Below are 15,865 nucleotides of genomic sequence, written 5' to 3' on the forward strand. Positions count from 1 at the left end.
TTTTAAATTTCTGTGACATTAGTTGTAATGTCTCCTCTTCCATTTATGATATTAGTTATCTGAATCCTCTCTTTTTCAATTAGTAAACATAGCTAAGAGTATTTCAATTTTGTTGATCTTTTCAAACGTCAAATGTCAGTTTTGTTGATTTCTTTTTAAATATTTTATATTATTTGTTTTATTTATTTCTGCTCCTAATCTTTATTATTTCCTTCGTTGTGATACATTTGGGCTTAGTTTCTTCTATTTCTTTCTTCTTCCTTCTTCCTTGAAGTGGGTTGCACAGCAGGAGGTGAGCGGTGAGCAAAGCTTCCTCTGCATTTACAGCAGCACCTTCTCACTCTTATTACCACCTGAGCTCCACTTCCTGTCAGATCAGTGGCAGCATTAGATTCTCATCAGAATGCAAATACTGTTGTGATCTTCCTGTGTTAGGGATCTAGGTTGTACATTCCTTATGTGAATCTAATGCCTGATGATCTGTCACTGTCTCCCATCAACCACAGATGGGACCATCTAGTTGTAGAAAAAGAAGCTCAGGATTCCAAACACTGATTCTACATTATGGTGAGTTGTATATTTTATTATTTTTGATAATGTAATAATAATAAAAATAAGGTGCACAATATAATTTAATGCCTACATTTTCTGTATCATGTAAGATTTGGTATGCTATGTTTTCTGTTATAATTTGTCTCAAAATATTTTCTAATTTCCCTTTGATTTTTTTCTTTGACCCATTGGTTGCTTGGGGGTGTGCTGTTTAATTTATTTTTAAAAAATAATCTCAAATTTTATTTTAAATTCAGCCAGGTACATGTGTGGGTTTGTTATGTAGGGATATGGTATGATGCTAATGTTTGGAATACAAATAATACTGTCACCTAGATAATAAGAACAGTACATAACAGTTCTGGTTTTCTTTTAGCCCTTCCCCCATCCTTTGGTTTCCCCTTTAGTAGTCCTCAGTGTCTATTGTTCCCATCCCATCTTTTTTTTTTTTTTTTCTTTCAGACAAGGTATTGCTTTGTCTCCTAGGTTGAATTGCAGTGGCATGACCATGGCTCACTGCAGCCTCAATCTCCTGGGCTCAAGCAATCCTCCCACCTCAGCTTCCCAAGAAGCTGGGACTTTCAGGCACACACCACTACACTCAGCTAATTTTTGGAATTTTATTTATATTTATTTTTATTTTTATTCTATTTTTTAGAGATGAGATCTTGGCATGTTGCTCAGGTTGGTCTCTAACTCCTGGACTCAAGCAATCCACCCACCTCAGCCTCCCAAAATGCTGAGATTACAGGCATGAGCCACCATGCCAGGCCAGCTATTGTTCCTATTTTATATCCATGTGTACTCACTGTTTAGCTCTCACATATAAGTGAGAATGGGCAGTTATTTGTTATGGAGTTATTTGTTTCTTTGCTTAAGTGTTTAAGTTTCTTATAGATTATGGATATTAGACCTTTGTCAGATCCATAGTTTACAAATATTTTCTGTGATTCTGTAGGTTGTCTGTTTATTAATAATAGTCTCTTTTGCTGTGCAGAAGCTCTTTAGTTTAATTAGGTCCCACATGTTAATTTTTGTTTTTGTTGCAATTGCTTTTGAGAGCTTAGTCAGAAATTATTTCCCAAGGCTGATATACAGAATGGTGTTTCCAAAGTTTTTTTTTTAAAGATTCTTATAGTTGGAGGTTATACCTTTAAATCTGTAATCCATCTTGAGTTAATTTTGTATATGGTGAAAGGTAGGGAGCCAGTTTCGTCCTTCCGCATATGGCTAGCCAGCTATTCTAACATCATTTATTGACTAGAGAATCCTTTCTCCATTGCTTATTTTTGTCAACTTTGTCAAAGATCAGAAGGCTTTAAGTGTGTAACTTTATTTCTGGATTCTCTTTTATATTGCACAAGTCTGTGTGTCTGTTTTGTATGAGTACTATGCTGCTTTTATTATTGTAGCCCTGTAGTATAGTTTGAAGTCAGGTAATGTGAGGCTTCTAACTTTGTTCTTTTTGCATAAAATTGCTTTGGCTGTTGGGGCTCCTTTTTGGTTCCACACAAATTTTAGAATAGATTTTTCTAATTATATGAAAAATAAAATTGGTAGTTTGGAATAGTGTTGAGTCTGTAAACTGCTTTGGGCAGTATGGCTATTTTTTTTTAACAATATTGATTCTCCCAATTCATGAGCATGGAATGTTTTTCCATTTGTTTGTGTCATCTCTGATTTCTTTCAGCAATGTTTTATTCTCCTTGTAGAGATCTTTTACCTCCTTGATTAGATGCATTCCTACATTGTGTGTGTGTGTGTGTGTGTGTGTGTATTTTAAAAGGGATTGCTTTCTTGATTTGGTTCTCAGTTTGAAGGTTATTGGTGTATAAAAATGCCACTTATTTTTATACATTGATTTTTTTATCTTGAAACCGTATTGAAGTTATTTGTCAGTTCCTGGTGCCTATTGGCAGGGTCGTTTGAGTTTTCTAGAAATAGAATCATATTGTTGTGAAGAAAGATAGTTTGACTTATTTTCCTATTTGGATACCGTTTCTTTCATTTTTTTTTTTTTTTTGTCTGATTTAATTGTCACATTTATGAACTTTTCAGTTTTCCTTCTGCTCTTGATTTCTAGTTTCATTCCATTGTTGTAACAGAAGTTACTCACTATGATTTCAACCTTAAATATGTTCAAATGTGTTTTGTGGCCTAACATTTATCCTGAAAAATATCTTGTGCACACTTGAGAAGAATGTGTATTCTGTTCTTCATAGGTGTAAAGTTTGGTACAAGTCTGTTAGATCCATCCAGTGTTGTTTTCTATTCATTATTGAATGTAGGATATTAAAATATCCTACTGCTATTGTGTTGTAGTCTATTTTTCCTTTCAGTTCTGTTAATGTTTGACATAAGTATGATCGCTCCTGCTCCCATATGGTTACCATTTGCATTGGATATCTTTTCTCCATCCTTTCACTTTCAATTTACATATATCCTTAAATGTAACATGAATCTCTTATAGGGAGAATATAGTTGGATTTTGTTTTTGATGTTTATTAAAATCTATCAGGACACTTTGTGTCTTCTGACTGGGGAATTTCATCCATTTACCTGTAAAATGATTACTGATAGAGAAGGAATTACTACTGCCATTTGGTTAACTGTATTCTGTCTGTTTTGTAGATTTTCATGTCTTATTGCTTTGGTGATGGTTATTGTTCTTTTCCTCTCTTGCTGTCTTCTATGTTTCATTTTTTTTTTATTGTGACATGCTTTGATTCCTTTCTCATTCTCTCTTGTGCATCTTCTGTATTTTCTTTATAGTTACCATGTGCATTACATAAAACATCTTATATTTATAAATGTATATTTTAAGCTGACAAAGCGATCATTTCAACTGCACAAAGAAATATTACTTTTTTCTGCCTCCTCCCTGACTCATTCATACTTTATGTTAAGTGGTTCATATATTGTTTTTGAATTAATATTTCCATGCAGGGAGGAGAGTCTTGCGCTTCCAATTCTGCCATCTTGGTGATGTTACTCCTCCAACAAATTTTACATTTCTGATAAATGACACTTATTTTCATGAATTAAATAGATAATTATGAAGAAATGTATTGATTCAAATATATGGCTACTTTAGGTATAACAAAACGATTAAAAACCCGTATATATTGGTCCACTTATTTTGTAGGCTTACAAAGTAGGCTGGAAGTCAAAACTTTCAAAGAAACAAAGAAATATACTATGTAATAATAACAACATCAGTTCTTCAGAAAAATAAAACAATTATAAATATACCTGCACCTGACATCGGAGTACCCAAATAAAAACACATCTATGTACATATACACAGTAATCATGTTAAGCAATGTTATAAGAGTGTGTACATATATGTATGTGCATTTGTGTGTGGAGGTATGTTTACTAAATAATAGATTTAATCTTTAGAATATTAATAGTTTTTTAACCTTATGTTTTATAAATAATATTTTCTCATTATCTGATCTTTTAGCCTCTCCAGCCTTACACTTTTCCTCCAAATAATATAAATAAAGATTTACTTCATATAAATTATGAGAACTCAGAATAAAAATCAATTTACTGAATCTTATCCACAAGAAATCTAAAAATACTGATTTTTCTGGAGGGAAAAAAGAAGTATATCCTTCCTTGAACTTAAAATGTATATAAGCATACCTATCTGTTAATCAAATTGGATTATCAGACTTCAATTTTACAGCAGCCTTGAACACTAATGACTAGGAATAAACTAAATCAGACTAGATAGTATTACAGATAACTAGTAGGCTTCATTTATGTCATTATATGGAGGGGATTGCTGCTTTCTTTTGCCTATAATGTCAAAGATTAATAAAAAGAGTATTAGCTTGATATGATGTGGCTCTATGTCCATACCCATATCTCATCTTGGATTGCAGCTCCCATAATTCTCACATATAGTGGGAAGGACCTGGTGGAAAATAGTTGAATCATAGGAGTAGTTACCCCCTGCTGTTCTCTTGGTAGTGAATAAGTTTCACGAGAATGATGGTTTTATAAGGGAAACTCTTTGGCTTTGTTCTCATTCTCTCTTGTCTGCTGTGATGTAAGTTGTTTCTTTCACCTTCTGCCATGATTGAGGCCTCCACAGCCATGTGGAACTGTGAGTCCTTTAAACCTCTTTTTCTTTGTAAATTAGTCAGTCTCAGGTATGTCTTTACAAGCATGAAACAGACTAATACAAGCAACATGAAAACAGCCTAATGCAAGCTATATAATCAAATGCCTGAAATCTATGAATATAAACATTCCAGAAAACAACAGTGCATTAACATTTGTTATGGTAAATAGAGAAATGTAAAAGGGCTGTATAGAATAATTTTGGAGGCTAATATTTATCTTATCAAAACTAAAAGTTCCTTAAAATGGCATGCAAAAGATGCAGTAAATATAAGTACATTACATAGATACAATGTTGGAATATTGAATAGAATTAAGAATTCTATTTATTTATTTATTTATCCTGCCTGAGCTTTAGTTTCCTTAGCTATAAAAGGAAAATCGTAAGATTGACTCCATAGGGTTGTCATGAGGATTTAAGAAGATAATATATACAAATTTCACAGCACAAGTCCTGGTACCTACTGGGAGCTTTAATAAATTACAGTTTTTATGATTTGTCAAGTAAGCAAATATCAGAAAAATAAAGCCTCAATTTAATATAGAAAAAAATCCCACAAAATTATTTTAAGAAATAATATATCCTACAGCTTCTTCCCCTCCTTCATATCTTTAGCATCTCCTTAATTCTATAATTTGAGCATCAGAACCAAGTAAAACTATGGAAGATATGAAAAATGACAGAGGAATACCTCTTTCCTCAAGAAACTCACAATCTGAGTTAGACTTTTACATAAATGTGCTAATACAAAGAGCCATAATAAAAGTAAAATGTTTGAAGAGATTAATTCTAGCAGGGTGATCTGGTATAATTTTAACAACACAGAACCAGCCAGTTGAAATATTTTTGTCATTGTTCACCTCTCATATTTTAAAATGTCCATTTTACCTACAGTAAAAAGATAATATAAAAGGACTGCTGTGTTCTGCTAAATACCTCTGAAGTCTTCAATGCATTTTAGTTTTTAAGAAGAGTTATATGTGCTAAAATTGACTGAATTTGCTATTCAAAAGAAAATAAAAGCAGTAAGTCTAAAGAATAGAAGACAGATTCATGCTTCAGTAAACACAAGTAAGAATCTCAGTCTCATGAATATGATAAATAATTAAGAATAATTATACTTTGAGAAATTTACATGTTGGAGTTGAAACACTTACTGTTGATGTGATGAGGAAGCTTATGCTTGGTGCTAAGTGGGGTGAGTAACAGTTACATGACTTTCATTGAAGCTGAAATTCTTTTTATTTTTCCAAACCTATCAACATGCTACTCTTCTGAAACAAAAGATTATACATTTTGGTTTTTAGAATAACATTAATTATCTTCTGGAAAAGGATTTCATAATAATTTTAATTCTGTATGATACCAAAATGCTTCAAGGTTGAAATTTGACTGTATTCTAGTATGAGATGCTTGGCCAAGATTTTTGATTATTGAATCATCTTAAGTCTCTCACTTCACATAATGCCATCACTGTACAGATTTAGTCAAATATTAACCCTCTTGCTAAGTGTTATTTATCACCTATGTATTGAAATATATAAGCCAAGTTAAGGTCAGAGTGTTTTGTGAATATTAAATAAAATAGTAATACCCATCTATGAGTCAATGACTATTTTCCATAAAGATGATCTAATCAGTGAACTCCTGAAGGACTCAAGCATCTTGCAGAGTTTCCTAAGGAGTTTTCAAAGCCTGAAAATGGGCTGAAGGGGAATGCTGAGATGAGTAAGTGAGAAAAATACTAAAGTGTTAAAAGTACCATTATTGTGCTTAATGTTTTATGTCATGGTATGTCATTAAGAGATTTTTTTCCCCAATGCTTATTCAGAAATTTAATTACTATATTCAGGTTTTTAATCAATCATAAATATCTGTGAATGGTACTGAGGAGAAATCTCATTTTCTTTATTTATTTTTTCTGATTAACTAATTTTGCTAGAGTCACTATAGAATAATGTATACTTTCTGTCAATGTCATCCCTTTCTGAATCTTAATACTTTTCTGGACTACTGAAGACTTACCTTATCATGGAAAAATCACTTGTCCTCTCATAGATCAAGTTTCATCCACAAAACTTCATTTTAAAAACAAGAATGTATCAACAAGTATTGTTAGAGGTTAAATTGTGTAGCCCCCAAATTCATATGTTAAAATCTTAACACCTGAGTAGCTCAGAAGGTGACCATATTTAGATATAAGATATTTTAAAACCTAATTAATTTGAAATGAAGTAAATTGGGGGACCCTAATCCAATATAGCTGGTGTCCATATAGGAAAAGGAAATATGGACACAAACGTGTAGAGAGGGAAAACCATATGAGGACACAAGGAAAATATGGCCATCGATATGATTTTCATTTGTGTCCCCACTCAAATCTCATGTCAAATTGGAAGAGGCACTTGTTGGGGAATGAATGGTTCATGCGAGCAGATTTCCCCCTTTCTGGTCTTGTGACAGTGAGTGAGTTCTCGTGAGATCTGCTAGTTTAAAAGCGTGAGGCACTTCCCCTGTTGCTCTCTCTCTCTCTCTCTCTCTCACCACCATGTGAAGAAAGTGCTTGCTTCCTCTTCTTCTTCCACCATGACTGAAAGTTTCCTGAGGACACCCAGTAATTCTTCCTGTTAATCTTGTGGAACTGTGAGTCAACAAAACCTTTTTTCTTCATAAATTTCCCAGTCTTAGGTGGTTCTTCATAGCAGTGTGAGAATTGCACAGTGTGAAAATTGGTACCAGAAGAGTGGGGTACTGCTGTAAAGATACCTGAAAATGTGGAAGCAACTTTGGAACTGGGTAATAGGCAGAGGCTTGAACAGTTTGGAGGATGTGGAAGAAGATAGGAAGATGTGGAAAAGTTTGAAACCTCCTAGAGACTTGTTGAAGGGTTTTGACCAAAATGCTGATAGTGATGTGAACAATGAAGTCCAGGCTGAGGTGGTTTCAGATAGAGATGTAGAGTTTATTGGAAACTGGAGTAAAGGTCACTTTTGCTATGCTTTAGCAAAGAGAGTAGCAGCATTTTGCCCCTGCCCTAGAGATCTGTGGAAATTTGAACTTGAGAGAGATGATTTAGGGTATCTGGTAGAATAAATTTCTAAGCAGCAAAGCATTGAAAATGCGGCCTAGATATTTTTTAAAGTGTACACTCATATCTCATATACATGAACAAAGAGATTATCTGAAACTGGAATGTACATGTTAAAGTGAAACAGTGCACAAAAGTTTGAAAAATTTGCAGTCCAGCTATGTGGTAGAAAAGAAAACACCATTTTCTCAGGAGAAATTCAAGCCCAAGCTGACTGCAGATAGTTGCTTAAGTAAAAGGAGCTGACTGTTAATAGCCAAAACGATAGAGAAAATGTGTCCCAAGCATTTCAGAGAATGTCAAGGCAACCCCTCCCATCACAGGTCCCAAGGGCTAGGAGGAAAAAATGGTTTCCTGAGTCAGGCCCGGGGCCTAGCCATTCTGTGCAGCCTCAGGACATGGTGGCCTGCATCTGAGCCACTCCAGCTCCAGCTGTGGCTAAAAGGGGTCAAGGCGCAGCTCAGGCCATTGCTTCAGAGACTGCAAGCCCCAAGCCTTGACAGCTTCCACATGGTGTTGGACCTGTAGTTACTCAGAAGGCAAGAGTTGAGGTTCGGGAACCTCCACCTAAAGTTCAGAGTGTGTGTGGAAACTCCTGAATGGGATGTCCAGGCAGATGTCTGCTGCATGGGTGGAGCTCTCATGGAGAACCTCTACTAGGGCAGTGCAAATGGGAAATGTGGGGTTGAAGCCCTAACACAGGGTCCCACTGGGACACTGCCTAGCAGAACTCTGAGAAGAGGGCCACTATTCTTCAGACCCCAAAATATTACATCCAGTGACAGCTTGCACTGTGCCTCTAGAAAAGCCACAGGTCCAGTCAAGCACAGTGGCTCACACCTGTAATCTCAACACTTTGGGAGGTCAAAGTGGATGGATCACCTGAGGTCAGGAGTTCAAGACCAGCCTGGCCAACATGGTGAAACCCCATCTTTACTAAAAATACAAAAATTACCAAGCGTGATGGCAGGTGCCTGTAATCCAGCTACTTGAGAGGCTGAGACAGGGGAATCACTTGAACTCAGGAAGTGGAGGTTGCAGTGATCCAAGATCATGCCACTGCACTCCAGTCTGGGTGACAAGAGCGAGACTCTGTCTCAAGAAAAGAAGAAAAGAAAAGAGAAGCCACAAGCCCTCAATGCCAGCTTGTGAAAGCAGCCTTGGGGCTGTATCCTGAAGAGCCACAGGGTCAGAGCTGCCCAAGACCTTGGGAGCCCACTAGTTGCATCAGCATGGCCTGGATGTGAGACATGTAGTCAAAGGAGATCATTTTGGAGCTTTAAGATTTAATGACTGCCCTGAGGGGTTTTGGGCTTGCATCAGAGCATTTACCAATGCCTGTACTCTCATTATATCTTAGAGAGATTTGGTTTTACAGGCTCATAGGCAGAAGGGACTTACCTTGTCTCAGATGAGACTTTGGACTGTAGAATTTTGAGTTAATGCTGAAACAAGTTAAGACTAGAGAACTGTTGAAGAATGATAGTTATATTTTGCAGTGTGAAAAGGTCATGAGATTTGGGAGGGGCCAGCAGCAGAATGATATGGGTTGGATTTGTGTCCCCGTCCAAATCTCATGTTGAACTGTAATTCCGAATGTTGGGGGAGGGGCTTGGTGGGAGGTGATTGGCTCACAGGGGTAGATTTCCCCTTTGCTGTTCTCATGATGGTGAGTGAGTTCTCATGAGATCTGATAATTTAAAAGTGTGTATGTTTATCGTGGCACTATTCTCAATCGTAAAGACTTGGAATCAACCCAAATGTCCATCAATGATAGACTGGATTAAGAAAATGTGGTACATATACACCATGGAATACTATGCAGCCATAAAAAAGGATGAGTTCATATCCTTTGTAGGGACACGGATGAAGCTGGAAACCATCATTCTGAGCAAACTATCGCAAGGACAGAAAACCAGACACCGCATGTTCTCAGTCATAGGTGGGAGTTGAACAATCAGAACATTTGGACACAGGGTGGGGAACATCATGCACCAGGACCTGTCATGGGGTGGAGAGAGGGGGGAGGGAATTATTAGGAGATATATCTAATGTAAATGATGAGTTAATGAGTGTAACACACCAACATGGCACATGTATACATATGTAACAAACCTGCATGTTGTGTACCCTAAAAGTTAACATATAATAAAAACAAATAAAAAAATAAATAATAAATAAATAAAAGTGTGTGGCACCTCACCTTTCTCTCTCTCTCTCTCCTACCATCACGTGAGGAAGGTATATGCTTTCCCTTCATGTTCCACAATGATTGTAAATTTTCTGAGGGCTCCCATTTATGGTTCCCGGTAAGCCTATGCAACTGTATGGCAATTACACCTCTTTTCTTCATAAATTACCCAGATTTGGGTGGTTCTTTATAACAATGTGACAATAGACTAATGCAGCCAGCTTTAAGCCAAGGAGAAAAACCAACTGTGCTAACACATTCCAGTCTCCATAACTGTTAGTAGGTACATTTCTGTTCTTTAAGTCACTTTGTTATGACAGTCCTAGCAAAATAATACAGGTGGCATACGTCAAGTGTGCTAAAAATGTGTTTTTCAATTTATCAAGTGGTATGTAAATGAAAAACAATGTTGATAAAATTTATAAAACTACTACAATATTTGGCCAACTGTTTTATTTCTTGCTCTGTATTTACATAAAATTTAAAAAGAAAACAACTAGTTTATGAACATGCTTTCTGGAATAAATTCAAAATATCTGTCTATTTTTTTTTTTCTGAAATCAAGTATGAAAACTTGAAACTAAATCCCTCCCTTTGAGGTGTTTGGACCCTTTTCCTCCGATTTATGTCCAACAACCCCACTGCCATGCTTCAGTGCTGAGCTGATATACAAGCCATCTTTCTTTGTTTTTTTTTGTTTTTTTTTTTTTTTTGAGACGGAGTCTGGCTCTGTCGTCCAGGCTGGAGTGCAGTGGCCAGATCTCAGCTCACTGCAAGCTCCGCCTCCCGGGTTTACGCCATTCTCCTGCCTCAGCCTCCCGAGTAGCTGGGACTACAGGCGCCCGCCACCTCGCCTGGCTAGTTTTTTGTATTTTTTAGTAGAGACGGGGTTTCACCGTGTTAGCCAGGATGTTCTCGATCTCCTGACCTCGTGATTCGCCCGTCTCGGCCTCCCAAAGTGCTGGGATTACAGGCTTGAGCCACCGCGCCTGGCCCTTTCTTTGTTTTCAGATGATGTCCTGGCTGACTCGAGGTTGCCTATATCTGTGGCCTTTGAAAAGCTTTTCATCCCTTTCCTTTTATAACTCTACTTTCCGTGATAATTACTGCTCCATTTTATGATCGACCTGAAATCCTGAGTCTACAGTGTTCAGGGTTGTTGTTGCGCATAAGGAAAAATGGGTTGGAAGATCATGAAAAGAAGAATTGTAGAGTTTGGAGGATCCCTGAAATTTCCCTGGCTTTTGGTCTCAAAAAGAGCTGTCATTTAATGCACATACTACCTCTCTATTGATGTGCACCTGTAAAACAGTCACTTGACTTCTCTGAGTCTCAAAGTCCCTATGTGTAAAATGAGAATTAAAAATATCTCCATGTAGGGATTGTGAGGATTACATTAGAAAATGGCTTTAGTTGGGAGTGGTGGCACACACCTGTAGTCCCAGCTACTCAGGAAGCTGAGGTGAGCAGATTGCTTGAGCTCAGGAGTTCAAGACCAGCTTTGACTTTTGAAAACACTTAGTTGATTACTTTTATATTACATATACTAGATAATTCTAATAAAGAATTCTGGCCAGGCGAGGTGGCTCAAGCCTGTAATCCCAGCACTTTGGGAGTCCGAGGCGGGCGGATCACGAGGTCAGGAAATCGAGACCATCCTGGATAACACAGTGAAACCCCGTCTCTACTAAAATTACAAAAAAGAAATTAGCCGAGCGTGGTGGCGGGCGCCTGTAGTCCCAGCTACTCCGGAGGCTGAGGCAGGAGAATGGCGTGAACCCGGGAAGCCGAGCTTGCAGTGAGCTGAGATCGTGCCACTGCACTCCAGTCTGGGCAACAGAGCTAGACTCCGTCTCAAAAAAAAAAATACTACTAATAATAATAAAATAAAAGAATTCCCACCTGGCTTCATTCAGTAGACCTATAACTTTTTATTTTTTTATTTTATTCTTTTAGCCATATCTGAAGCTATAGCAACTACATTTTTTATACGTAACTATTGTCTTGATGGCTCTCATATATTTTCAAGAGGAAAAACCTTGTCTTGCTCTTTGCTATATTTTAAGTAGCAGGGACACTGCCATTTATTACTTGCTAATATTTTTGAATAAAAAAAGAAATATTATTCTTTAATCTTTAGAATAAAATTGGAATGAAAGAACACAATATTATTATATTTTGGCTTTTGTCACTCTATTTATTACTGACATACCCAGCAGAGCCTGTGCTGACTTATATTTAAAAATAAAAAACAATGAAGATAAAGAAAGGCACCACAAAGTCTTATTCTATTTGATATCCCATATGCATTTTCACTATAATTATAAACCAGCTCTAGGGTAACTATACAGGAAGAATTAAACTACAAAATGAGGCCTTAATGTGTTCTGTTTCTCCACTTTTTAACTATAATTACACTCCAAAATCATTGAACTTTAAATCTGGAAGGGCCATGAAATCTTGTTTTTACCTATTACAAACACTTAACCATTCCTATATTTGTTGAACACTTAGCCTACACTGAATAGGAATAAATTCAAAGAAACCCTTTTTTGTTACTGTTTTAAAATTCATATGCTCCTAGATGGAATATAGTCATTTATTTATCTAGCATATATTTATTTCATGCCAGCAAATCTATCTTGGCCTACACTTTCTGCTAGGAGTTTGAAATATGGGAATAAAAGACACTATCTCTCTATACAAATAGTCACAGTCTGGACAAGGCGTCAGAAAAGTAAACCAGATATTATTCCTATAATATCTATATTAAGTAACTTGCATGCATTTGTATTCCTTTTTTAGTTATGATTACAGATAAACTTCCACAATATATGGTAATAGTAAGATAGATATTTCTTGGTCTCAAAATTACATAAGGATATTTAAGAGAATAACATAAAACTGTCCCTTGAACAAAGCTAGGAGTGGAAACTCTTAGATTTGAATACTTTGTAATTATTTTAGAAAAATTTCCTTGAAGGCACTGTTGAGAGTCAGTTAGATTTGGAACATCTAGAGGTTGAAGCACTATAGATTAATGGGAGACCATTGAAATATCCATCTAAGGTGTAATGGATGTCTTTTTTTTTTTTTTTTTTTTTTTTTTTTTTGAGACAAAGTCTCACTCTGTTGCTCAGGCTGGAGTGCAGTGGTATGATCTCAGCTCACTGCAATCTCCGCCTCCTGGGTTCAAGCAATTCTCCTGCCTCAGCTTCCTGAGTAGTTGAGATTACAGGCATATGGCAGCATACCTGGCTAATTTTTATATTTTTAGTAGAGACGGGTTTTCACCTTGTTGTTCAAGCTGATCTCAAACTCCTGACCTCATGATCCACCTGCCTCGTCCTCCCAAAATGCTGAGATTACAGGTGTGAGCCACCTTGCCTGGTGATGAATGTCATTCTTAATCATGTACATTTAAGCTAGGTACACTCACCCATCACACATAATCTGAAGGGAGGTAAGTGGAAACAAGCATCAAATTTAAAGAATGTTAAAAAAATTACAACAGTCAAGAATGTTAGTATAGAAATGAATGACAAAAAATTAAAAACTAATTGAAAAGCATACATATTCCAAATTAGTAGCAGCCTGGGTCTTATAATGAAACATGACAAATGCAAGCTGGGTTAGTTTCATAAGTTTTTAAAAAAATATATTATTTTCAAAGATTTAGGATGTTACAGAAGTAATCATAGAATAAGAGCAGTAATCCCAGGGTAGGAATATGGATAGAAAGCAGCTATCAGAATTCAGAGGGAGAACTACTTTAATAGTGGGACATAAAAGAGACTTGAGGGAAAGGATCAGGAGAATAAATGTCTCTGTCTTACTTTCTCTTTATCCCTGTGTATTCATGCAGATACCTAATTGGCTGAACTCTACCAGCAGCTAGTTGCCACAGCAGACTGATGATACTCCCTTTATAGGTAGCACAGAACATAGCAGGGAAGGTAGATAAAGTGTATTAAAGGTCAAATTGCAAAACATTAGCCAAAAATCATATAAGACAGTCATGGGAAGTGTATATTTTCAAGGAAACAGGCCTCTAGTAACTGAAGAGTATACAGCTGAGTAGTTGCCTCTATTATATTACCTTTTTTAAGATCACAGCTATCAATAATAAATCAGGCCACTACTAAATGTTAAGTGCTTGATACTTAGAAAATATGTAATAACTTTTTCATCAATGAATTAATGGAATGACGAATGATTCAACGTACCTTTATTTTCTTCTCCATGCTTCTCTTATTTATGACTATGATGTTATCTTCTGGACTTGGATACACTCACCTCCTCCCCTCGCCCCATTCCACACACTATGTGTGTGTGTGTGTGTGTGTGTGTATATATATAGTCACACATTATGAATGTGAGTGGTGCTTATTAAAAAAAAAAATCACAGTTAATTTTTATCTACCAAAATCTTTCTATTCAAGTACTATACTAAAGAAAACTTAACAATTTTTTTAATCATAAAGCATGTTGGTTATAATTAGACTAAAGCTTACTAATTGGAATATATTAATTGATCAATAAATCCTGATTTAGATAAAATAAATTGCAGTATTAATTTTATTGAGATTTGTCCAATAGGTATGTCTGCATCCTCCATTAAATAATGAGATATCTGTGGTCAAGGACCAGACCTAAGTCATATTTATACCTAGAACAGTGTTGTGTATGTGACAGTATTGAAATAATTATTTGTCAATACATTTATCAAATTTAATATTCCTTTAGTGCAGGGAGTGACGTGACACATGTTGAAAACCCTTAAATGCCAATTGGTCCCTTGTAAAGAAGGTATGGTAGAATAGAGAGATAAAATGCTGGGAAATTTGATACAACGAATCCAGAAAGGTTGTCAAATCATTTGCATTGGTGGTTTGGAAGAATGCAACAAATAATCATTTACATGACTGGAGTACAGGAAGACTGGTGAAGTAATAAATTAAAAAACTTCAATTTTTTGAGTCAGCAGGAAATTAAGTAAGCAGCTTAGTTCTGTAGGTCAGACGTCCAGGCAGGCTTACCTGGCTTCTCTGCTGAGGTTCTCATAAGGCTGAAACTGAAATGCCAACTGTGTGAGACTTTTATCTAGAAGCTTTGGGAGAGGATCGGTTTCTAGGCTCATTCAGGTTGTTACTTGAATTCAATTCTCTGTGATCATAGGTATATTTTTTTTACGCCACCCCCCTCTTCCTGGATGTCAACTAGAAGGTACTCTCAGTTCCCAGAGGTCACCTGCAGTTTTGACACATGAGTACTTCCATCTGCAGAACCAGTAACTGCACATCAGCTCTTTCCCAGACTTATGGTTCTGATTTCTGCTTCTTCTAAGAGACAGATAAATTATCTGCTTTCAAATTGACTTAGTCACTAAGGTGACTAAGTCAGGCTCATCAGCTAATTTCTCTAAAGTAAGCTTAACAGTAACCTTAATTACATTTTCAAAATCCCATTTTCTATGTAACATAAAATTATCTTGGGCATATCAATAGGGTACATAAGTCATCTTAAAATTCCTTCCACTAAAGGTAGAAAAACACAAGACCTAAGAAGACATCCTTATAAAACTTTGAAATGAGACCTGAAGTAAAAGGGTATTCAAAGGACACTGGTCTAGAGAGATCTGAATTACTTATTCCCCAGATAAATCTTAAAAATAGACTTTTCATTCATATACCTTATAGACATTTTCTCTTATAGATAAGAAAAACTCAAGACATTAGACAAGTAGACAGTAGAAACAGGCATCAAAGGACCAGAGAATAGTTTTTCCAAAGAACAGTACCAATGTGATTCAATAACCAAAAATTCTCAGGTGACTTTACTCTTAACAATACAAGTATAATAAACCCAGTACTTGGGAGTCTCAGAAAACCTGAGAATG

The 15,865-nt window shown here is 36.1% G+C and overlaps 1 long non-coding RNA gene across 1 annotated transcript in view; it reads left to right on the forward strand.

Annotated features, from left to right (window-relative positions):
* Positions 1–400: 400 nt before the first annotated feature.
* The window catches only part of LOC140713364 (uncharacterized), a 223,055-nt gene continuing 207,590 nt past the window's right edge, over positions 401–15,865 (forward strand). Inside the window, exon 1 of the long non-coding RNA XR_012095403.1 lies at positions 401–567. This is a non-coding gene — a long non-coding RNA (uncharacterized lncRNA). The remainder of the gene's footprint in view (positions 568–15,865) is intronic.

This window comes from Chlorocebus sabaeus, chromosome 1 (genome assembly GCF_047675955.1).
Source record: "Chlorocebus sabaeus isolate Y175 chromosome 1, mChlSab1.0.hap1, whole genome shotgun sequence".
Classification (NCBI taxonomy): domain Eukaryota; kingdom Metazoa; phylum Chordata; class Mammalia; order Primates; family Cercopithecidae; genus Chlorocebus; species Chlorocebus sabaeus.